We start from the raw sequence: 26,357 nt of genomic DNA, 5'->3' as shown, positions 1-26,357 counted from the left end.
AATACCCCAGAGTTCTAAAAGTATCTGAATGCCACAAGCCACATTTCTGGGCCATCTAAGGGTCCCTTCCTCCGAATTTCTGACTTAATTTCATGAATGAAAAGGAGTTGAGGAGTTTCATAAATTATAGTCTTGCTATAAATCTTGGTTGAATATATATGTCTCCATTCCCAGCCTTCAAGAAACTCCTAATTTAATGGCTTCTAAATCAAAGCCATCATGTTCAGTTGATCAGGTTCTGCAGATGGAAATAGTAGTTTAAAATGATATAGGTTCTTTCCTTTAATAACAGAAACTTAATTCTTTATAGAAAATTGTATAAAAAGAGAAATAATGTAGGGGACATCTGCTCTTTGTGTCTGTCCTGTATCTCCATAAGATTCTGGAAAGACTATGTGTCAGTCACATGGCCCTGCCTGCCCACCTCAGGAGTGGTCTGAATCTCCCATTGTCTTAACAGTGATTGGTCCAGGGTTGAGCACCTGATCCAAGCGGAGCCAATCAGATGCTGGGTGTGGGTGGAGACGTCTCCCTTCTTCTGGGGTTATTGGGGTTTCCTCCAGTTATATTGCTACCGCTTGGGAGCCTGAATGCGAATGAAGAAAACAATCAAACGGAGCTAAGAGACTGTGCTGGTTGAATAGTAAAATTCATGTCCACCTGGAATAGTCTCATTTGGAAATAGAGTCACTATAGACGTAATTAGTTAAGACAAGGTCACGTTGGATTAGAGTGGGTCCCAGTGACTGGTGTTCCTTTTTCTTTTTAAAAGATAAGAAGATGCCACGTGACAATAGAAACAGAGATAGAAGTGATGCATCTGTAAGGCAAGGCAGGCCAGGAACTGCTGGCAACCACCAGAAGCTGGAAGAGGCAGGGTAGCATCCTCCCCTAAAGCCTTCAGACAGAGCATGGCTCTGCTGGCAACTCGATTTTTGTTGTTGTTTTTGTTTGTTTGTTTGTTTTTAATCATCTGCTTCCTGCTGGGACCCTGGGTGATACTGAGGCCCCAATCGCGCTGTCAAGCTTTGCAGACTTCCCATTTCCTATCACAGGGAGCTCTCATTGTGTCCTGGTCATTTCAATTCATCGTGACTTAGCCCAATCTGGTTAGAGATTTAATCTCATCTCTCTCTGACTTAATTCTCATCTCTTCTCTTCCCCTCAAGGGTAGCGACCTGAGGAGGAAGGCATGGTATACTCATTCCCTTCCTTGCTCCCTCTATCAAGCATCTCCTGTGTGCTGGTGGTACCTTGATTTTGAACTCCTAGCCTCTAGAACTGTGACAGCATAAATTTCTGAGTTTTTAAATTTTGTTTGTTTTTAACTGTGGTAAAATATGCATAACACAAAATTTGTTATTCTAACCATTTAAAAATAACATCAAGTACATTCACATTGTTGTGCAAAAATTTCTGTTGTTTTAAGCCACCAAGTGTGTGGTACTTTATTAGAGCAGCCCTCGGAAACTAATACAGAGATATACATACAGAGAAAGAGTCCTGATGATATTGTTTAAATACCCGGATCCAGCCATGCCTGAATTTCCTTGGACTCACTGATATGAGGCAATAAATGTTATGTATCTGCTTCAATTATTTTTTGAGTGAGTTTCTGTCACTCCTGATTAATACAGATGGGACAGGTTGCTGGCAAGTGTTTTTATCATTCTAACAATGAAGGTGCAAGAAGAACAGCCTCGTTCAGAGTCATTCCACCCCTTTACTCCTCCACTTCTCTCACTATGTTAGTACCTGTGTCCGGTTGGGTACCAGCAAATAATGAAATATTTTGGAATAAGAGCCAACTCCAAAGACAGAAATCAAGGAACAGCTTGCAAAACTACAGCTCGATTAGAAGAAGCCTCATTAAAATGCTAGGTAGGGGGATGTAGAAGTGAGATGAGAATTAGGGAGTAAGGGGAGAGAATGTGGTGTGTCTCAGAGAACTACCCAGAAAACTTCTCCACCCACGCACACAGCTGTTCCAAGACAGCTCTAGGTCTTACTCCTAGGGGATGAAATTGATGGTGCATAGCAAAGAGTTAATTTCTGTTAAATACCAGCTAGTTAAGAAAAAAGATTTTCAAGTCCAGGACAATCCCAAGAAGAATTTATACTTATAAATGGAACTGCTATTTAGCTAACCAACCATGTCCGTTGCAACATTTGAATTTAATGGGACTGGTTGCTTTATATTAATTAATTGAAGACTGCTTGCCACCTATATTTGTTGAGCTTCTTACAGGTGATTATTCAATAGTAGGAGAGTTATTAAAACTCGTGCCATGATTTCTTGAAGAGCTACATGATTTTACACAGAAAATGAACAGCTATTTTAAAGAACAGTCGAATAAAGAAAATGAGGTTTGGATATGTGGAGAGGCACGGTGAGGTCACTTCCTTGCAGTTAAGTCACAGCCTTGGTAGATGGTGAGTGGCCAAAATGGGTTATATCGTGTCTTCATGGACGCCGTGGGCTCTCAGATCTGGGTGGGACAGAAATAGGGTAATGGCTAATTACTGGGCCACCACTCAATAAGGCTGTCACTCAGCCTGGGGACCGAGAGGAATAAGTAGGTCCAGCTTTCCACACAGATTGAAAGGAACATGGTGAGGATTCAGCCAAAGTCATAGACTCAAGATGGGATACGAAGGAAGGGGCAGGTCCAAGACCAGGCTCCATAGCTGAAAGTCTGGGTGACCTTGGGCAAGCCTCTCACCTTCATTATCCCCCAGCTGTAAAGTAGGGGCTAATAATGGGTTTTTATAATATGGCTGGGATACTACAGTATATATGAAAAGCTTTGTGAATTCTAAAGCCCTAAGCCCTCGAAGACTGTTCAGTCCTAAGGGCCGGGTGGGATTACTCTGAGCCTGTGCCTCCTGCAGGGCTGAGAGCTGCTCACTGCCTTTAAGACACCATTAGAGGGAAAGTTCCTGCAGCTGGTCAACAGCAATTTGTGAGATCTGTCAAAGCTCCTCTAGCCTGAAGTCCCCTGTGTGACCTGGCCCCTGCTCATTACCAACTTGGCTTCGTTCATACAGTTTGGTTCTGTCCTTCTCTGGCTCCAAGCCAGGCCCTTCTGGTATCTGATCTACTCTGCCCCAGACTTCGGGTTTCTGGCTCTCTCCTCAGAATGGCTGACACACAGCCCAGCTCAACTCTGTCCCTTGGATGAGGACCAAGTCCAGTGTCCAATCTCCCCCTGATAACCCAGAATGGCCCTGGACACTTGTTTCTGCCAAGTCCCATCCCATAGATGGACAGATCGGAGCATGTGGAAAGCTTGGCCGGAATTCCTCTCTGCTGCTGGAGAAGTGGCTCCATGTTCATCTCCTGCTGATAATCAGCAGCTCCGTCTTCTGACGTATTCGCCAAAGCATCCCACACATTTAATAATGATCCCAAAAGACACCAAAGGGGAGGCGATGGGAACCAGTGGTGGTAGGAAAGGGGGCTGCAACATGGAAGGGGGTGGGGGCACAAGTGGGAGACCCCCAAATCCTGGAGGGCCACACGACCACTTTGCACCTCCAGATCTGAGTTACCAGCAGGACTGCAAATGTGGGAGGATAACCCACATTTCTTGACCCAGATTCTGTAACCAACAGTGTCTGTTCACTTCGCCAATTAAAGCCTCAGAAAATGACATCTATCTTCTCGCAGTGGCAGGTGCCTATCTGAGCCCCTTGTCCAACTCCTCACCTTCCCGATTCAGGTCCCGTTGCCTGTGTCCTCATCTCCTCCTCCAACCCCGGGGAAATGTGAATTTTCACCAGACAGGAAGGCTTGAATCGTCAATTGCGAAATTGCTCCCTAAACACCTCCAATGCCTGGTCATACGCAGTATTTAATTTACTTTTTTTTATTTTTTAACATCTTTATTGGAGTATAATTGCTTTACAATGGTGTGTTAGTTTCTGCTTTATAACTAATTTACTTTTAACATTACGGATTTTTTTTTTTTTTTTTTTTTTTTGTGGTACGCGGGCCTCTCACTGTTGTGGCCTCTCCCGTTGCGGAGCAACAGGCTCCGGACGCGCAGGCTCAGCGGCCATGGCTCGCGGGCCCAGCCGCTCCGCGGCATGTGGGATCCTCCCGGACCGGGGCACGAACCCACGTCCCCCGCATCGGCAGGCGGACTCTCAACCACTGCGCCACCAGGGAAGCCCAACATTACGGATTTTTTAAGTGCCACAAAGCTAAAGCTTGGCTAAAGATGAGTTTATGTCAACACTTGTTTAGAATGGGTTTTTGAAAAATTACCTTGGGCGGTTCCTCTCCAGACGGCGGCAGGCTCCCTTGTTTGCTGCTGAGCAGTTTGCTATCAATTGATACAGCGCTGCTCTCTGCTGTTAGGTGATTCTCTAGTCATTCGATGTTTGTATTTGCACGTGGATTTTAAGATCCCTGCACGAAAGAAGAAGAGAACTCACCTTCTGAACACCTGTGAGCTGGGTGAGGCCCTTCATTAATCCTAATCACAACCCACAGTGGGGGTTCTACTGTCCCCATTTTACGGATAAGTAACTGAGGCTCAAAAAGATTAGGCAACTTACCCTGGTTACAAAGGGGGACCTAGAATCAATGCAGGGTTGTTTGGCTCTTTACTTATTCGTTCACTCATTCATTCATTCGCCACGCGGAATGCGGGATCTCCGTTCCGCAACCAGGGATGGAACCTGCGCCCCCTTCGGTGGAAGCGTGGAGTCTTAACCACGGAACCTCCGGGGAAGTCCCCATTATTTCTCTGATTTGCACCTTCGTGCCTAAAACGCATTGTGGGTCAATAAATGTTGGTTAAATGAATAACTGCAAGATTTACCAGTTTACTGCAGATGTACTGGTTCATTCCAACACCCAGTACACGCCCGCATCACCCAGTACACACCCCCATCACAGAGGTTTCGGTTGCAGGATTCTCTAGGGAGGGCAGCTTTGCCACACCCTCCCACAACAACGAAAACTGGATTCTTAATGGGGGCCCTGGGGTGGGCAGGATCCCAAAGTGCTTCCTAAATCCTCAAAGAGTCAATGATTTTCAGTTCGACTTGCCATCTTTGAAATCTCTGGCGATTATGAATCCTGTGTAATATATTAGGGAATTCTCTTCTCACTGAATTTAAAAAAGGAAAAACACTGTGGTCATTAGCCATGTGTGATCAGTGAACTTGACTGTTGCCTGTTTCTTACTCTGAAGGTTCACGGAGCTGTTACTCGGGTAGAGGGGAGCCAGCAGCTTGCTCTGAAGCTTAAAGAAATTAACTAAACCCACTCTGGGCAGCAGGATTGTGTCAGGGCCAAGGTGAGGCTCAGGCCCCAGTCTAGGCTGTACTCTGTGTCCTGTTTCCATGCCATGTCATCTGTTAGACTAGAATTGTTAATACTGTGTAGTTTTAATTAATGTTTGTGTTTATACAACGTGTCAGCAGTGAGCTTGACACTGATCCTCCTCACAAAAGTGTATATTCTAGGCCAAATATATGGATTAATCAACGCATCTGAACTCATGAATCCTCATTGGTTTGGACACATGCAGAGCACTGTGCTAGGGTCAGAGAGTGGTACAGAGTTGTATAAGATGTAGCATTTACCCTCAAGTGGCTAAGAGTGTTAGCAGCAGATAAGACACACTGGAAGGGTCTCCACTAATAAACAGCAGACTTGCAAATGTCTGTGTCTACACCCCAATATGGACACCCTCACATCACTGGACCCCATGGTCCACTGTCCCTTCTTTTGGAAAATATGGAAGCACAGAAGTAGAGGAAAAGGCAATTGAAGTAAACAGAAAAACTCAGAGAAGCTGGGGCTGTCTCGTGTCCACTCTTCTCTATTCCTCACCTGGGCTATGCAGCGGCCTTCTGCCTGGCCCTCACCTCTATGAAGCCTTCATGCCTACCACCAGAGTAAGTATGGCCGTATCTGCCATACTGTGCTATCATCATTAATTTGTTGTCTTGGATCATAAGCTTCTTGAAGACAAAGCCTACTCTCTGTTTTATGTCAGTGCCTATCCCAGAGCCCTGCCCAGAGTAAGTGTTCAATAAACATTTGTTGAGTTGAATTTGATGGTTCAAAAATAGGATTTGTGGACTAGCTTATGCAGTGACATTTATAATATTTTTTCTGTGAGCAGAGAATATTCCAATGAATTTTTAGAACTCATTTAAAAGTTGTAAAAATGAAAACATACATAAATAGGACAGATCATGCCCTGAGACTTCAGAGAAAAGACAAACTGCCATGACCTAAGGTTCTCAGAAATGGCTTTGCAAGACAACGGAACAGAATTCACTTACCATTTATTGAGCGCCTATCGTGTACCATATTTTACGCCAGGTGTTTTGTTTAAAAGGTAAATAAAAGATGATTCCTAAAGAAGACTCCACAGTCTTGTGGAGGAAGGTAGCAAGGAGACAGGTAGTTAAAATGCAATGTGATAAGTGCTCTAGTAGTCAATATTTATGTTTAGAGAGTTGACATAAAATGTGGAAAAACCATTGGAATTGAGGAGTTGTAATGTACTTCTTGCTTAGGACAAATTCAACCTACTTGGGTTAAAATTTCTCTCCTTTGGTTCTTTAGGATCAATGGTCATTTCAATCCCTGGATGACATTCATCAACTGGGGCCACAGGATTGCTTGTAACTGATATGTAGGCTCCGCGTCATTTTGATATTCATCTGATCTGTGAGTGCTGACATGAAAGAGAATCCAGCCAGCCTCAGTGCTGGGACATCTAGTACAGCTCAGGTCCCTGCAGGCTCTCAGGGGCAGGTGCGTAGGCTCAGAGGATGCCAAGAGCTCACCAGGAGAGGACAGGACAAGGTCACTGAGCCCATCTGTCTCATTTGGTGTTGTTTCTTCCCCAACCACTCCCTGCAACAAACCTTTTGCAGTGAAGCCACTCCCCCACCCCCGCCTTCCTTATCTACTTGCGAATTTGTACTTAAGTTTCAAGATCGAGGGTTAAAGAATTCAAACTTTACCTTGTCAGTGTGGAAAGTCCCAGAAAGTTTCTGAGTAGGGATGCGACTTGATAAAAGTGGTTTTCTGCAAAGGGGAATCTGCTATTTGTGCAGAGTTGGGAGACCCTTATAAGAGTCTAGGCACAAAGTGGTGAGAAACTAGGCTACAGCAATGGCAGCAGGGGTAGAATCGGTATCCATTTTTGGTCCTTATTAAATCCCTGACTAGTAATCCATGGACTGCCTTTTGAACATTATTAATTAGGCTGAGCTCTCTTTAAGTTATATCATCTCTCCTCCTATTACAATTGCTCATTTATCTGTCTCTACCATTCGAATGTAGGTCTAGGTGCTAAGTACATATTTCTTGATGGACCACTGACGACGCAGCAATGTTAAGAGACTCCTGGAAAATGTCTCATTTGGAAATCATATCTAAACTGAAAGAGAGACCTCATCTTAGAGATGCTCTAAGCCCATCATGCCCCCATCCTCATCACCGAACTTCAAGCCAGGCTTTCATTAAACCAAAGTGAAGGCTGAGTTGGAAAAATTTGGCTTTTGCTGTTTTAATTTTCTCTTCAGTGATTTTAGCCTCTTGGTCGTTTGTAGATCACAAAGTTTGATAATTTGTATCCCTGCCTATTTTGGATGTTAATTATATCTTTGTTTCTAATGACTTTACAATTCCCATGGGAGCATTGGCAGGGTCTGGCAAAGGGTCCAAGGAGCAGGCTGGCAATCAGTGTGATCACCATAATTTATTTCCTGCTCAGACTCTCAGAAAGTTCACCAGTTTCCTGAATACACAAAGTCTCCTTACTAGAAAAAATGAAAGCGGGGGGGGGGTGGGGGGGGGGGGGAAGAAACCATTTGACCCACATTGATGTCGTAGTCAAGTCCTTTCAGAAATCTAAGAAACCAGCAATTTCTAATACTAGCTTCATCAATTAATATTTATTAAGATTCCACACAAGACTTGTTATTCTGAGGCTCAGGAAGCAAATGTCAGAGGAATCGTGTACTGCACGATAATCACAGCCAACATTTATGGGTTCCTTATTATGTGCCTGCCGATTTGCAAACATCAACCCATTTAATCATCAAAACAACACCAGGGGTTAGGTACTATTATTACCCCCATTTCACAGTTGAGGAAACTGAGGCTTGAAAAGGTGAAGTAATCTGCCTACAGCGTCCCAGCTTGTAAGAGGTGACTCTAGGATTTGAATTTAGGCAGATGGCGCCACAAAACCCCTCCCTCTTTTATATTTGGGAGTCTCGCCAGGACCACATATTAACCGGACAAAATGTGCAGACTTCCCTGGCTGAGGTTCACTCCCACCTAATTAACTGCTGGAAACCTCCACGCTAAGAAAAACTCTCATGTGCTATAAACATAGGCAGTAAGGGCTCTCTCACATATCTCCTGACTAGGGCTGCCTGGCATCCTCTAAAATGACCCTGGTGGGAGGTCGAAGCCTCTACTCTACAACAGTAAGTGCCCCAAAGGGTAGGCTCATGGGTGTGGGCCTCAATTATACCACCACGTACTTAGAAACTAAGATTTTAGCTGTTAAGGCCCAGCTTCAATCTGCTAGGCTCTCTGCTTTATCCCGTGGATTTGACCGGTCACTGCCCTTCACAATGCCCTACTGCCTATGAAAATGCCCATATTCTTTTTTTCTAATGCCATAGAACACACACACTAGAAATTCATGAGACACATGCTCAGGTTATAAAATAATTACAAAGCAACCACCTGTGTCAATCCCCATCACTATCACCCACATGGAGCCGTTGTGTCTAGGTGACGACTGTTAGCATCTGCTGACATCACAGAAAGAGCTCATCAGGCTTTATGACCCTCCTGATGGAAGTGCCCAACCTCACTTAAAAAGAAGTCTTGCCAAAAACATTGAACCCAAGTCAGATGAAGCTCTAGATTAAACTGCTAATTTATACAACGTACAGGGGGCAGAAGAACATTAAATGTTCTAGAGATGCAATCAGCAAAATCCAGACTTTGGGAAATTCTGTAGGACAAATGATCTAGCTTCTTCAACAACAACACCCAAATGCAAGAAAAAAAGAGAGAACACTTTAGAGACCTAACAAACTAGCATGTCTCCTGATTTGAACAAACCAACTGTAAAAACTATTTATGAGACAATTGTTTACTGATTGCATATTTGATGATATTAAGGAAATTGTTTTGAATATAATAATTGTATTGGGTTTGTATTAAAATAAAGAGTCTTAATTGATGTACATTCCTATGAAATAATACGCTTTCCGGGATCTGAATGGAAATGATCCAGTGGGAGTTGTGCTGGGAAGTGGGTGGGGTCCTACGTGAAAGCATGTTCGTGGTTTGAGGCAGGGTGATGTGCCCATGGGAATCCATTATACTTTTCTCTCTGCTTTTGTGTATGCTTGAAAACATCTGTAATAAAAAAAGAAGTTCTGCTTTAAGGTGCAGTTTAAATGCCACTCGAGTCGAATCAAAGCTAACCTTTTTCTCCTGTTACCCACAGCTTCCTTTGTTCCGGACTCACAACAGCGTCCTCCTTCTTTGTATTGTTCTGTGCTCTTACCTTCCACTCCTACCTTCCCCACAATCTGTCAGTGCCTTGGGGTGAAACTTTGTCTTTGGGTCCCCCCTGGTGCCTTGCAAAGTGCCTGGCTGCTGTTCAGTAAACATTTCCTGAATTAAAGGGAAAGAGACGCCAGAAGACATCAAAAAGATCTTTCACAAAAGCCACCAGCGGCCCACACGCCCAGCCACCCATGGAGGAGAAACTTGTGGGGCAGGGACAGTCTTCTCCTTTTCACACGTGGGGAGACTGAGGCCTGGAGAGGGGCCCGGGCAGGCTGAGTCTTGGGTGTGGGCTTCCTTGACCACCACAGTTAACGCACTCAGGTCCACTCCACATAGAGCTGGCCACGAGCCCTGGAAGCCCCTTCAGGGGTGGCTCCCGCTGCAGAGGTCTCCTTCTCGTGGACAGCAGAGCCTTCAGTGAGGTTTTCACCCACTCTCATCCTCTCTGGCTTTTCTGTCTGCATCTGAGACCAGCAAGAAAGTCCTAAGTGTTTGAATAAGATCAGGATGTGTTAATGCTTAACAATAAGCATTAACGCCCCAGGAGATTAGAGATCATTGTGACCAAACAAATTGTCACAGGACGATGCTGAGTGCTGCCAATTGCCTAAGACCATCTAAAAGCTTCGTGGGACTAGAGCATTCAGGCTGAGGGGCCGCTCTGCAGGCATTCGGGCAGCCCAGGAATCCCACTCACTGCCACCAATGCTAGGTCATCTTCACTCCTTTTTCATTTTCACTATGATCATCCCAATCATTGCCGTCTGCTATTTCTCAGCATCATTAGATATGATGATGTGTATCGTACTGTATGGTGCTCAGCTCATATGTAAAGAGCTGAGCACCACACAATAAAAACAGGCATTTCTGGGGAGAATCACAATGAGCAGCAACTGAATTAAGTTAGAAATTGTTGTTACTTAAAAGCAAACATGCAGTTTGGGGGCAGGGTAACAGAAAACACACCTGTGTCTGTGGGAGGGGCCGCTACCTCGAATCCTGGATCACTGTATTTTGAAAAGAAGGTACAGCAATTGAACATGGTGCTGAAGAGACATGAAAAATAGGAGAACAGCTTCTAACCCTAAAGTTAAGTGTGTTTTCTCCTGGAGAAAGGGGAGACCCCATTAGGACGGCTGGTTTCTAACCATGGGCAGGACTTTGCCATCAACTCTGAAGATTAAAGAAGAAGAAATGGGCCTCATTGAGTGAGATTTCAATTAGAAGAAAACTGTGCCCATGACCGAAAGCCAGAACGGGCTCTCAAAAGAGGTCACTGAGCCTCTACTGGCTCGTATCTTTGAGAACAGAATGATTCCCAGTCTCCCCTACGTGATCTAAGAACAGGTGAGCTTAGGGACATTGGGCTAAAATGGGCGACTTCCGGCTCTAACTCCCACCACTCTGAAATGCTGTCCCTTGTCCAGAGCTTACAGGTCGCGCACTGGGGCACCTTCAGCCCCCTCCCCACAGAAACGCCCATGGGGGTTATTTGTACCCGAGAAGGTGTGATTTAGCAGTCACTTGCTCGGCTTGCAGACATCAGCCCAAACCTGAGGTTTATGGCTGTGGCTCTGGCCATGGGGCAGAGGAATTGACTCACGGGGTCCGGGGCTTGTGGCATTATTCTTTCACCATCTAATCTATCACGAACAACCTCACTTTTCACACTGAGTGCCACTAAACCCAGGGTTCCTTGAGGCAGGTCCACTGCCTCTCTCCTCTCCCATTTTTCATAAAGAATTTTGGGTTGAAAATGGCCTGACAAATCTTTGAGTCTGACCCTTCCATTGTGGAGATAAACAAACGGGCTTGGGGAACTGACCTGCCCAAGGCCAAGACGTTGGCAGTCTCCTGCTGCTGCCTAAGCTACTCCCTGCCTCCTATTTCCATAGCTAAGGCAAGTCTTAGGCAGAATGGAAATCAGCTTGACTCCAACCACAGGCAAAAGAGGAAAGAGTTTTGCAGATGGGCAGGGTTATTCTTTCTTTCCATGCTTCTCCCTGGCTTGAAAGAGTAAAAGGGATAGAATGCCTCTATTGGAGCAAAGGACAGAGGTCTGAACTTCCGGAAAAACCCAAGGCAAATTTCTCCTTCCTCGTCATGGAGATGGACTAAACTGGCAAAGGAGTTCGTGCAAATCTACATCCCTGCCTCATTAATTCTTTCATTTAACATTCACATAGAAGGACCCCCTACATGCTGGGCACTCTGCTCAGTGCTGCAATGGATAAAGATAAGTCTCTGACCTTAAGTAGCTTTTGGACAGGAGGGAAAAGAGCTGCACCGTGCAAGCATGGACACACCTAGGGAACTAAGTAAGACATCAAGCAGCCCCAGCTCTGTGCCTGGGACACTGGCAAGTCCTAGCTAGAACCAATAACCTGGGCACAGCTCACTCTAGGATTAGAGCAGTCAAGTGCAACCGTTCTGGAGCATGAATACTACATCTATTCCTAACACTTTCTTTAGTTCTTTTACTCTTTCTCAGAATCTCAGGTCTGGAATGAGCCTTAGAGATCTCCGAGCCCATCTATCTTCATTACGTGGGTGAGTAAACCAAAAGAGGGTGCTGAGCGAGTGCCCCGGGGTCGGGGGTGCGGCCTGGGCTGAAACACTCTCCACAGTGAGCAGCCCGGCTCCCCTGGGCTCAGAGCAACAGCTGAGCAGCTTCCCTCCCACTCCTTCCTGTGTCAATGTCAAGAGCCAAGACCCAGTGCAAAGCTGCTTTTTAAGCAGAAACTTGCTAAATGTGGACACACTGAATTATTCATATTTGGGGTCATAAATAATGTATTGGGTGTTAATGTCAGATTTATAAATGCATTCATAACCATAGGGGTAATTAGTCCCTGCCGTATGCTGCCCAGGGGTAACAGATTACCTGGCCCTAGTGTCCTTGACTAGATCCTGTTCTTGGGGGTAGTTCCCTTGCAGAGAACTATGACCTTCCTATCTCCTAGTCTGATGTTAAATAGTAGCTGTCTGGGCTAGGAAACTACTACAGAGCCACTGCTTTCAGTCACCAGCTCTTGACCCCAGATGCTTTACTAAGCCCTCAGGAGAGCTGTGTGAGGCCTCCGGTGTACACCCCATGGTTTTGACACTAAGACTAAATGTCATGTCATAGGGCACCCTGGGTCCGCAGGCCCCTTACTTCTCTCCTCCTCACAATTTTAGAGAATCTACCTAGATGGCCTCATTCTGAGTTGACAATATATAGCAAAAGCATTCTCTCCAGCCACTTTTTGGTACTCATTTTACTGCTGTGTAAAGATAATCAGGGAAAGTGTAAGGCATTATTTGAAGGTCAGGCACTGAATTGCATTAGGAGACGACTGGGGGGATGGTAACAGATGCTCCCGGAAACAGACTAGCTTCCCTCTAGAAGGGGAAGGGCTAGAATGAAAGGTACTGGTCCAAGAGATGGCAAAAGTAATCTAGTTTTCAACTTGTTCTAAGCCTGGAGAGGGGAAGTGGGCCAAGAGGTGGGGCAAGAAGCGGCTACTCACTGTCTCTAAGGTGAAAAGGTACCGAGAAAGAGAGGATGAGGCATGCCTGCCCTTGAGGTCCATAAGAGAGAACCTCTGGGTCTATGCATGGAGGATGAGGCATGCCCGCCCTTGAGGTCCCTAAGAGAGGACCTCTGGGTCTATGCATGGAGGATAAGGCCACCGAGGTCACCCCAAAGAACACTTTTGCAGTACACAAAGCTTTTGCAGGTCCCTGGAGCCCAGACCAAATACAGTACAAGAGTCCTTCTTCTACCTCTATGCTCCAAGTCCAATCTCCATCCTCAGTCTTATCTCTAGGGGCTAGAAGCAGCCTTGCCCTCTCCATTGGAAAGGGAGTGAGGGAGACGCTGAGCACACCCTGGGGGCCGGAATGAGCCTTAACAGTGTGGAGGAGACCCCGGGCTTGTTAACTAGCGTCCTGCCCACCACTGGAGTTTTGTCCCTGACTCAGAGAAGGGCAAGGGATGAGGTCTAAACTCCTAGTGCCTGGTCATAGGGACAGGAGCACCCACACTGGGTACCGCTCCTGAGCACTGGAGAGGGCCCTTGGGGGCAGAACAGCCTCTCCACCCAGGTATCCCGCTGAGTGAGGCCCTTGAGCCCTCCAAGGGGTTCAGCCAGCGAACTGGTGTGCGTGCGTGGCAGCTTCTGCAGCGTGCCCTCCTCACAGTGGGGTGAAAACAATAACATTATGCCCTTATTACAAGGGGGCGCTGACATGTTGATGCAAATACTCATTTCTGACAAGACTGAGAAAATGAAATGGCTCAGAAGGGAATGGGGAGGTGTCCAGGGAGTAATAACTGTTATGCTGTCAAAGAGCTTTGACAATGAATGACTCTGCTGTGATTTCAACAGCCAAAAACCAATGAACTCCCGTGGAGCTATCTCTGCACGGAGCTGGGTAGTGGGAAATGCCTCCAGTGATCTCCAACACTCTCCTTCCACCAGCTCAGTACTGGAGCTGGGATGATTCCAGGGGAGAAATGTCCACGAATGTGCATTTCATGGGGCCACACACTCTTATAGGTGATAACCCTGCAGTCGTCCAGTACCCACCAGTAGGTGCCCTCACAAGGACCGAGTTTGGTCAGGAATCAGCCAGACTGTCTGATGTCACCCAGCTTGGGTAATAGAAGAAGCAAGAGTGTTTTTGGACAGACGGAACCCAGGATACCTCCTAGGGATGCTGCTCTTCCACAGCCCCTGCTGCTTAGAGGGTCTGCTTTTTACCAAGTGACTCTGTTCTCCTCTCTCTTAGGAGGAAATCAACAGGCCTGAGAGAGGGCATTGACCTCAGCACAACCACTCCATGAGGCTGCTCAGACTGGCCTGGCAGGAAAAGGTGACCGGAGCCCATCAGATTCCCTCTCATGTTACCTCAAACTAGAGGATGACTGAGCCCGGGCTGTAGGCAGGTACAGTGAGTCATGAGGTTGGAAAGGCCATGATGGGCCAGTGCAGGGCAGAGTAGAGAAGGGGCAGAAGCCGTGAGCACACAGATGGGGTAGCAGCAGTGGGGGGAGAGAGAGAGAGAGAGAGAGAGAGAGGACAGAGAGGAGGGACACCGGCAGGAATCAGGTGAACTTGGAGGGAGGCTGAGAGAGCAGCCTGGATCTCATCTCCCTCGGATCCTACCTGTCCTTGCAGATACACATCTAGCCTCTCTCTGTGTGTGAGAAGCTTTGCAGTGACCACTCCACCCTGTATTTTCTCCAGGTGATGTGAATGAGCCTCTGTTTCTTGCAACCCAAAATGCCTCCATGAAAGAACCACATTTCAAAGAAAGTCAGAAAAACTACATTCAAGCACGAAGGCGAAGCCCCTGGTCTCAAGCGTGGAGAAGTTGGATCTGATGGGAACAGGGTCCAGAGTAGGCAAGAAGGGTCGAAGACAGAACTTCCCAAGTCATGAGTGGTGATGGCCCACTTTTTTCCCCTCCAACCCACTGCAAACTGATTTTCCAATCTGTAAAATGCAATAAAAATGTTGTAGTAATGTCAGATTGCTATAAAAAATTCTAGCCTCTTAACTCAGGGGCTTCACTGCAGACTGGTAACGTGTGCACAGATTGGGGTAACACTGGTCTAAGAGATTGTCACAGAGGAGCTGGGAGGGTCAAAGGCTTATGGTTTTCGACTGCCAGCTGAATGCTGGGGGCTGAATAGAGTTGGCTCAAGTGGTGGGTCTCAACTGGGCGTGATATTGCACCCCCAGCCCTGCCAGAGAGGCACAGTAAGGAACTGTCCTGCCACAAAGCCAGAAGCACCCCTGTTGAGAAACAGTGGTTTGGAGCTTTAAGATCTGGGAGACCCCGTCCTCTGCAAGAGGCTCTTCAGCAACCCCGCTGACAGATGGACTCTTTAGCCAGCGCCTCTGCCTGAGAACAAAGAGGATGCCAGGGCCCAAGACAGGGCAGAGGAAAGGGTATTGGAGAGGGAGTGCCGGGCGCAGAGCCAAGCAGAGCCTGAAGCACCCGGGGACGGGGAGATAATGTAACCTTTGACAAACTGCAGTGGCTTAAGGGTTGTCAGCTCAGACAGAATTGCCTACATCCATTTAATTAGATTTTAATTTCTCTTTACACATTTGGTTTTCAAAGATTCTAAGACGTAATTATTTTCAGTATCAATTGACTAGGAGGAAGAATCCCCAACTTAGAATAAGTAGCCTAAGGAGGTCTGTCTCATCCCTGTTCAAACACGGGTGCCTTCCAGATGCTGCTGGGCTACGTCACAGTCGCGCTGAGGCCTGGGAGCTGGCAGAGAGGTAGGTACCCGGGTGGGGAGGCGGCAGGAGGAGGTGTGAGGGAGGAAGAGAAGAGCTCTCCTGCCTCTGTCACCTGAGTTTACGGATATTGAAAGAGAGAAAAGAAACTTGAAGCCATTCAAGGAGCGACACTGCTGGACCCAATGGGTGTAGAAATATAAGTAACAGTGCCTGACTAGTCATTTGGTGTTCAATAGAAACTGTCTGTGCTTGGAGAAAAAGTGAGATGCCCCCTCCCTCTGAAGTACCGTTTGGAAGAGAGTCAGTCACCTTGTAATGGAACCCTTACAGAATGCTTCACATCAGACCACACAGTCATCGGTTACCTTATTTTGAAACGAAAACACTGAGAAATTGCCCCACTAACATCGTAGAGGTCACCTCTAATCAGTTAAGAAAAAGAGACAAGAAGCAAAAACTATAATGGCGTTTAAGCTGTAAGTTACTGAACATGTAATCTCACAATTTTAGCTCCATTATTACTGAGCTAATCTTTATAAGTCTAAGTTCCATTTATTATTGCTGAGTGTATAACCTCACAATTGCAAGTGTGGTTGTCCTTTTAAATAAGCCTTTCTAAGACTCACTTTCAGGGACAATATGGCAAGGGGTTGGTAGGTTGTAAAAATCAAGCAGCAGTAATATTTGAAATACCTAATAATTGTTCAGAGCGAGGTACAGATCAGTCAGAATGGAGTGAGGGGTAAGCCTTGTCTACCAGCTGACTACCAGCCTTACCCACAACACATACGCTCAACCTCATGTCCTGATGCTGTGCTGAAGCATTTATTGGTGGCATGAGATAAAGTTTCCAGCGACCATGTGATACCTGTATTGAAAAATTGGTATATTACCATCAGCAGACAGCCATGCAGGTGATGTGTACCAGAAACCTGTACAAATGCCACCAAATGTGACTTCAGAGATGTGAAGACAAAAATGCTGTAGATGCATGTAAGAAGTTCAAATAAAGTTGTTTTGTGGATATGAGAATGGAAAAAGCAAGTTTTCTAAATTAATATCCTACTCTGTGAAATGCATCATTTTAAATGTACATATATATGTGTGACTAAATTCATAAGTTAAATATAAATGGATGTTTTGATTATATTATCTATATGTCTAAAAGCTCATGTGTCCAAGCTGGTGAAAATTTGGCAGGATTCCTTTCAGCTGGACGCTTGGAGGTTTTCTTATATGTTGGCATATATGACATTTGATGACTGGATGGTGGAAATAAAAGAATGAATGCATTTTACATGGATGCTGAAGCCTCTCCAAATCAAAAGCATTCGAATCCAGTGGGGGAGCTGGATTGGTTTTCAGATACAACACTGGAACAAAGAGATCAGAATCTCTGTGGGATGGTGCTCAGCCCCTGGTATTTTGGAAAGCTCCTTAACTGATTCTATGAGGCCGTCCACAACCACATCCCTTTATTTTTTTCCTTTTTTGGTTGTGGGGTATGAGGCATTCAGTGAAGGTTAGTGGTTAAGGAAAAGGGCTCTGGATGAATTGAAATCCTGGGTCTTCCAGTAACTAGCTGTGTGACCTCGTAAAAATGACCATACCTTCCTGTGCCCTAGGCTTCTCATATGTAAAATGAGAAAAAAAATGAACAGTAGTTATGAAGATTAATAAGTTAATACATAAAACATCTGTAGAATAGTGCCTGGCACAAAATGGGAGCTCAACCCACACTAGCCTGTGTGATTCCAGCAGGGAGTAGACCAGGCCTGCTTCCTACTGCCAAACTGCCTGCCTAGCCTTGGCATCTGTACACTCTGCCCTCCCATCAGTCATCTTCTAGCATGGACCTTCTAAGGAGAGGAGACTACAGGTGGGGAACCAGAGTCGGTGCCGGGCCAGCGATCTAGGTGTATGGCTTCAGCACAATGTCACATCCCAGCACTCATTGTGGCCCCAGAGTTGGGGCTGGGAAGGGGAGGGCCAGGTGGTATTGGGGGAGATAGAGCCAGCTAAAGCAGCCACCTTAACTTCAAGACATGGTGGAGCATATTTCTTCAGAGCATAAGCCCCACACCCTTCACACACTACCTGAATGGCCATTCCTACTGTCATCCATTCTCTGGTCAGAGACTGTGGCACAATTTCCAGGTTTAGAGAGGCCCATGCAGCAGCCCCATCCATGGGGAGTGACTCTCCAGGGTGCTGGGTGTGATATATGGCTCCCAGGAGACTTCAGGGACACTGCTTTACATGCGGGGGTGTATCAATAGAGCACATCAAGCATGCACTGGGAAGCCAGTCTGCTTGGGTTCAACTCTATCACTAATTAGCTGTGAGCTTGGGCAAGATGCTTAACCTTTTTGTGCTTAGTTTCCTCATCAATAAAATAGGTTTAAACTCTGGTCTGAAGTGCAGGGGGCGAGGCCTCTGAACGTGGCCCCCTATGAGCAAGTGGAACTAGACTGAGAACAGAGGAAAAGAAAAAACGGTGTGGTAAGGAAGGCTTATCTCTTCTTCACTTGGGGCAGGCTGACTGAGATTAGATGGCTCAATCACACAGCTGTTTGGAGAATCTTGAAGTCGTAAACCTGGGGCCCAGATGTAAACCTGGGCGGAAGCCACAACCTGGGCCTCAGATGCCAGCCAAACCCCCTGATGCTGCGCCCTGGAGCAGAGAAAGCGAATGCCGAGCGCCCCTCATGACTCAGACCCAACGCCCGGCCCTCAGGTGACTGCATCTGACTGGGAAGCCCCTGAAAGGAGGCTGCGACTCAGGTGTCTCTGGGACCCAAGGAGAGGAGCACCCGACAGGATGCCCAACCCTCAGGTGACTTCATACAGGATGGCTGCCCGAGCCGTGTGGCTGACAGGGTCCTGATGCTCCAGCCTTGTGTCAGGCCTGACCCTCTGAGGTGGGAGAGCAGAGTTCAGGACATTGGACCACCAGAGACCTCCTGGCCCCATGAAATATCAATCAGCGAGAGCTCTCCCAGAGATCTCTGTCTCAATGCTAAGACCCAGCTCCACCCAATGGCCAGCAAGCTCCAGTGCTGGATGCCCCATGCCAAACAACTAGCAAGACAGGAACACAACCCCACCCATTAGCAGAGAGGCTACCTAAAATCATACTAAACGTTCAGACACCCCAAAACACACCATCAGACACAGCCCTGCCCATGAGAAAGACAAGATCCAGCCCCATCCACCATAACACAGGCACCAGTCTCTTCCACCAGGAAGCCTATACAGCCCACTGAACAAACCTTACCCACTGGGGGCAGACACCAAAAACAACGGGAACTACAAACCTGCAGCCTGAGAAATGGAGACTCCAAACACAGTAAGTTAAGCAAAATACAACAGAGAAATATGCAGCAGATGAAGGAGCAAGGTAAAAACCCACCAGACCAAACAAATGAAGAGGAAATAGGCAGTCTACCTGAAAAAGAATTCAGAGTAATGATAGTAAAGATGATCCAAAATCTTGGAAATAGAATGGAGAAAATACAAGAAATGTTTAACAAGGACCTAGAAGAACTAAAGAGCAAACAAACAGTGATGAACAACACAATATATGAAATTAAAAATTCTCTAGAAGGAATCAATAGCAGAATAACTGAGGAAGAAGAACGGAAAAGTGACCTGGAAGATAAAATAGTGGAAATAACTACCGCAGAGCAGAATAAAGAAAAAAGAATGAAAAGAATTGAGGACAGTCTCAGAGACCTCTGGGGCAACATTAAATGCACCAACATTCGAATTATAGGGGTCCCAGAAGAAGAAGAGAAAAAGAAAGGGACTGAGAAAATATTTGAAGAGATTGAAAATTTCCCTGAATGGGAAAGGAAATAGTCCGTCAAGTCCAGGAAGTGCAGAGAGTCCCACACAGGATAAATCCAAGGAGAAACACGCCAAGACACATATTAATCAAACTATCAAAACTTAAATACAAAGAAAAAATATTAGAAGCAGCAAGGGAAAAACAACAAATAACATACAAGGGAATCCCCATAAGGTTAACAGCTGATCTTTCAGCAGAAACTCTGCAAGCCAGAAGGGAGTGGCAGGAATATTTAAAGTGATGAAAGGGAAAAACCTACAACCAAGATTACTCTACCCAGCAAGGATCTCATTCAGATTCGATGGAGAAACTAAAATCTTTACAGACAAGCAAAAGTTAAGAGAATTCAGCACCACCAAATGAGCTTTACAACAAATGCTAAAGGAACTTCTCTAGGCAGGAAACACAAGTGAAGGAAAAGACCTACAGAAACTAACCCAAAACAATTAAGAAAATGGTAATAGGAACATACATATCGATAATTACCTTAAACGTGAATGGATTAAATGCTCCAACCAAAAGACACAGACTGGCTGAATGGATACCAAAACAAGACCCATATATATGCTGTCTACAAGAGACCCACTTCAGACCTAGGGACACATACAGACTACAAGTGAGGGGATGGAAAAAGATATTCCATGCAAATGGAAATCAAAAGAAAGCTGGAGTAGCAATTCTCATTTCAGACAAAATAGACTTTAAAATAAAGACTATTACAAGAGACAAAGAAGGACACTACATAATAATCAAGGGATCAATCCAAGAAGAAGCTATAACAATTGTAAACATTTATGCACCCAACATAGGAGCACCTCAATACATAAGGCAAGTGCTAACAGCCATAAAAGGAGAAACCGAAAGTAACACAATCATAGTAGGGGACTTTAACACCCCACTTTCATCAATGGACAGATCATCCAAAATGAAAATAAATAAGGAAATACAAGCTTTAAATGACACATTAAACAAGATGGACTTAGTTAATATTTATAGGACATTCCATCCAAAAACAACAGAATACACTTTCTTCTCAAGTGCTCAGGGAATATTCTCCAGGATAGATCAAGCCTTGGTAAATTTAATAAAGTTGAAATCACATCAAGTATCTTTTCCAACCACAATGCTATGAGACTAGGTATCAATTACAGGAAAAAAACTGTAAAAAAATACAAACATATGGAGGCTGAACAATACGCTACTAAATAACCAAGAGATCACTGATGAAATCAAGGAGGAAATCAAAAAATGCCTAGAAACAAATGACAATGAAAACACGATGATGCAAAACCTATGGGATGCAGAAAAAGCAGTTCTAAGAAGGAAGTTTATAGCAATACAATCCTACCTCAAGAAACAAGAAACATCTCAAATAAACAACCTAACCTTACACCTAAAGCAATTAAAGAAAGAAGAAGAAGAAACCCCAAACTTAACAGAAGGAAAGAGATCAAAAAGATCAGATCAGAAATAAATGAAAAGGAAATGAAGGAAATGATAGCAAAGATCAGTAAAACTAAAAGCTGGTTCTTTGAGAAGATAAACAAAATTGAAAAGCCACTAGCCAGACTCATCAAGAAAAAAAGGGAGAGGACTCAAATCAATAGAATTAGAAATGCAAAAGGAGAAGTAATAACTGACTCTGCAGAAATACAAAGAATCATAGGGATTACTACAAGCAACTCTATGCCAATAAAATGGACGACCTGGAAGAAATAGACAAATTCTTAGAAAAGCACAACCTTCTGAGACTGAACCAGGAAGAAATAGAAAATATAAACAGACCAATCACAAGCACTGAAATTGAAACTGTGATTAAAAATCTTCCAACAAACAAAAGGCCAGGACCAAATGGTTTCACTGGCGAATTCTATCAAACATTTAGAGAAGAGCTAACACCTATCCTTCTCAAACTCTTCCAAAATATAGCAGAGGGAGGAACACTCCCAAACTCATTCTACGAGGCCACCATCACCCTGATACCAAAACCAGACAAGGATGTCGCAAAGAAAGAAAACTACAGGCCAATATCACTGATGAACATAGATGCAAAATTCCTCAACAAAATACTAGCAAACAGAATCCAACAGCACATTAAAAGGATCATACACCATGATCATGTGGAGTTTACCCCAGGAATGCAAGGATTCTTCAATATATGCAAATCAATCAATGTGATACGCCAGATTAACAAACTGAAGAAGAAAAACCATATGATCATCACAATAGATGCAGAAAAAGCTTTTGACAAAATTCAACACCCATTTATGATAAAAACTCTCCAGAAAGTGGGCATAGAGGGAACTTATCTCAACATAATAAAGGCCATATACGAAAAACCCACAGCAGACATCATTCTCAATGGTGAAGAAGTGAAAGCATTTCCTCTAAGATCAGGAAGAAGACAAGGATATCCACTCTCACCACTATTATTCAACATAGTTTTGGAAGTCCTAGCCACGGCAATCAGAGAAGAAAAAGAAATAAAAGGAATACAAATTGGAAAAGAAGAAGTAAAACTGTCACTGTTTGCAGATGACATGATACTATACATAGAGAATCCTAAAGATGCCACCAGAAAACTACTAGGGCTAATCAATGAATTTGGTAAAGTTGCAGGATACAAAATTAATGCACAGAAATTTCCTGCATCCTATATATTAATTATGAAAAATCTGAAAGAGAAATTAAGGAAACACTCCCATTTACCATTGCAACAAAGAGAATAAAATACCTAGGAATAAACCTACCTAGGGAGACAAAAGACCTGTGTGTAGAAAACTATAAGACACTGATGAAAGCAATTAAAGATGATACAAACAGATGGAGAGATATACCATGTTCTTGGATTGAAAGAATCAACATTGTGAAAATGACTATACTGGCCAAAGCAATCTACAGACTCAATGCAATCCCTATCAAACTACCAATGGCATTTTTCACAGAACTAGAACAAAAAATTTCAAAATTTGTATGGAAACAAAAAAGACCCTGAATAGTCAAAGCAATCTTGAGAAAGCAAAACAGAGCTGGAGGAATCAGGCTCCCTGACTTCAGAATATATATTACAAAGCTACAGTAATCAAGACAGTATGGTATTGGCACAAAAACAGAAATATAGATCAATGGACCAGGATAAAAAGCCCTGAGATAAACCCATGCACATATGGTCACCTTATCTTTGATAAAGGAGGCAAGAATATACAATGGAGAAAAGAGAGCCTCTTCAATACGTGGTGCTGGGAAAACTGGACAGCTACATGTAAAAGAATGAAATTAGAACACTTCTTAACACCATACACAAAAAATAAACTCAAAATGGATTAAAGACCTAAAAGTAAGGCCAGACACTATAAAACTCTTAGAGGGAAACATAGGAAGAACACTCTATGACATAGATCACAGCAAGATCCTTTTTGACCCACCTCCTTGAGAAATGGAAATAAAAGCAAAAATAAACAAATGAGACCTAATGAAACGTAAAACCTTTTGCACAGCAAAGGAAAACATAAACAAGAGGAAAAGCAACCCTCAATGGGAGAAAATATTTGCAAATGAAGCAACTGACAAAGGATTAATCTCCAAAATATACAAGCAGCTCACACAGCTCACTATCAAAAAAAGAAACAACCCATTCCCAAAGTGGGCAGAAGATCTAAATAGACATTTCTCCAAAGAAGATATACAGATTGCCAACAAACACATGAAAGGATGCTCAACATCACTAATCATTAGAGAAATGCAAATCAAAACTACAATGAGGTATCACCTCACACCAGTCAGAATGGCCATCATCAAAAAATCTACAAACAGTAATTGCTGGAGAGGGTGTGGAGAAAAGGGAACCCTCTTGCACTGTTGGTGGGAATGTAAATTGATACAGCCACTAGGGAGAAGAGTATGGAGGTTCCTTAAAAAACTAAAAATAGGACTACCATATGACCCAGCAATCCCAGTACTGGGCATATACCCTGAGAAAACCATAATTCAAAAAGAGTCATGTACCGCAATGTTCATTGCAGCACTATTTACAATAACCAGGACATGGAAGCAAGCTAAGTGTCCATCGACAGATGAATGGATAAAGAAGATGTGGCACATATATACAATGGAATATTACTCAGCCATAAAAAGAAATGAAATTGAGTTATTTGTAGTGAGGTGGATGGACCTAGAGTCTGTCATACAGAGTGAAGTAAGTCAGAAAGAGAAAAACAAATACCATAAACCAACACATATATATGGAATCTAAAAAAAAAAAAAAAAGGTTTGAAGAACCTAGGGGCAGGACAGGAATAAAGATGCAGACATAGAGAATGGACTTGAGGACACGAGGAGGGGGAAGGGTAAGCTGGGAAGAAGTGAGAGAGTGGCATGGATGTATATACACTACCAAATGTAAAATAGATAGCTAGGGGGAAGCAGCCACATAGCCCAGGGAGATCAGCTCGGTGCTTTGTGACCACCTAGAGAGGTGGGACAGGGAGGGTGGGAGGGAGACACAAGAGGGAGGGGATATAGGGATATATGTATACGTATAGCTGATTCACTTTGTTATACAGCAGAAACTAACACAACAATGTAAAGCAAGTATATCCCAATAAAGATGTTTAAAAAAATAAAATAAAGTAAAATAGGTTTTGTGATGATTAAATGAATACACATATGCAGAATGTTTGGAACAGTGTCTGGCTCATAGTAAGCAATATGTAAATATTGGCTATTATATTTAGGATTTTATGCTGTGAAGGTGTCAGTCTCCTAGGGACACGTGTTTTTTTTTTTTTTTTTTAATTTCATTTCCCTTTCCTTTCATATTCCACTAAATCTCAAAGGACAGGTCACTATGGCATCTCAGATCCATGTCAAGTCCTTTTCCATGTTTTAATGAAGATATTTTAGGGATATCATTGTGTCCCAGGGTGTTATCACTCCTAGAGTGTCACCAATTCAATAAACTCATACTGTCCATTCCTGGTACATTCTCCATGTATCTGAGGACTTTATCTGTCATGGTGGGTAGGACAGAGTCCAGCTGTGGGGACAAGGCAAAGATGCAAATGATTCAACCATCAAACTCAAGAGAGGTACAAAGCATGGGTAACAGGAAGTCAGAGAGGGTAAGGATGCCACCTGGTAGAAGGGCCATGTGAAGGTGGTGATGTTCAAGGTAGCCCTTTGAAGGATGATGGATAAGATTTCATCAGGTATGGCTAGAGACATGGGGGAAAAAGCTTTCTAGAACTTTTAGGTAGAGGGAATAACGTGAACAGAAAAATGAAAATGGAAATGTACCAGGAATGATCTAATTTGATTGATGTGTAAGGTACAGTAGGGAAGAGTTGGGGGTTAAAGTAGATCAGGGTTTTGCCATAAAAGACCTTAGAAGCAAGGGTGAGCAATTTGTACTGAGTCTGTAAGTGGGGAGCCATTGAGCGTTTGGTAAAAGGATGTCTAATCACAGCTGTGCTTGAGGAAGAGTAATTATTCTCATAAGATGACTCAGAAAGGAGAGACATGGGTAGGGAGACTGGAGAGGAAGTTGCCAGACTATTCTAGATGAGGATTAATGTGGGTTTAAACAAGGGTGCATATGGGGGGACAGGGTAATGGCAGAATCTAGGGGACATGATAATTGATTGATTGTTGTGGGAAAAGGAGCAAAGATGAAGCCGAGGTCACCAGCCTGGGGAACTAGAAAACTGATGGAGCAATTAACCAAAATAGTAAATCAAGTTCAGGAACAGTTTGGGGGAGGCTGAATCAGGGTTGAAGTGCTAGATAGAGATGTAGGTAATATGGAGCTAGAGGACAGGAAATTAAGACTATTTCACTAGTCCCATAGCTGTGTTATTTTCTTCTATATCTGTAATATCTAACTCAATGCTTAACACACAGTAGGTTCTCAATAAATGAATGATCTCAATTGGAGAGTGATCTCCATGAGTGTGATAGCTGAAACCTAAGGAGAGGCTTCTCACAAAAAGAACAGTTTGCGGGCAGAGCTACAAGGAACCTGCGTGCACATTTAGGGATGAGACAGCTAGGGACATGAGCCAGCGAGAAGAAAAGAGCAGAGCAATAGAGAAGGAAGGCAATGCTGGGTGAACAAGGTCAAGACAAAGGAGAGTTTTGAGATAGAGGAGTGGTAAATAGAACAGGTTGAAGATGCAAGAGGAGGATTGTAGCAGCTGCCATAGCAAAGTACCACGAGCTGGGTGGCCTAAAAAAGAAATTTACTCTCTCACAGTTCCGAAATTAGAAGTCCGAAATCAAAATGTGGGCAGAGCCATGCTCCCTCTGAAGCCTCTAGGAGAGGATCCTTCCTTGTCTCTTCCAGCTCCTGGTGGCCCAGGTATTCCTTGGACATCTCTGTCTCTGCCCCCATCATCACATGAGAGATGGGAGTCTTCTCCCTGTGTGTCTCTGTGTCTTCATGTTGTTCTCTTATAAGGACACCAGTCGTATTGGATTAAGGGCCACCCTACTCCAGTATGACCTCACCTTGACTAATTATATCTGCAGATTAGGTCACATGCTGAGGTATTAGAGATTAGGGCTTCAACGTATATTTTGGGTGGACATAATTCAACCCCAAACAAGGACCAAACACAGACTGTTGGGTTTAGCAGTTAGGAGGTGGCTGGTAAGGTTTGTGAGAAGGTTATTTGGCTCAAAAAGTGAG

Source organism: Phocoena phocoena, chromosome 2 (assembly GCF_963924675.1).
Source record: "Phocoena phocoena chromosome 2, mPhoPho1.1, whole genome shotgun sequence".
NCBI classification, from domain to species: domain Eukaryota; kingdom Metazoa; phylum Chordata; class Mammalia; order Artiodactyla; family Phocoenidae; genus Phocoena; species Phocoena phocoena.
Note: the sequence above shows the minus strand (reverse complement) of the source record.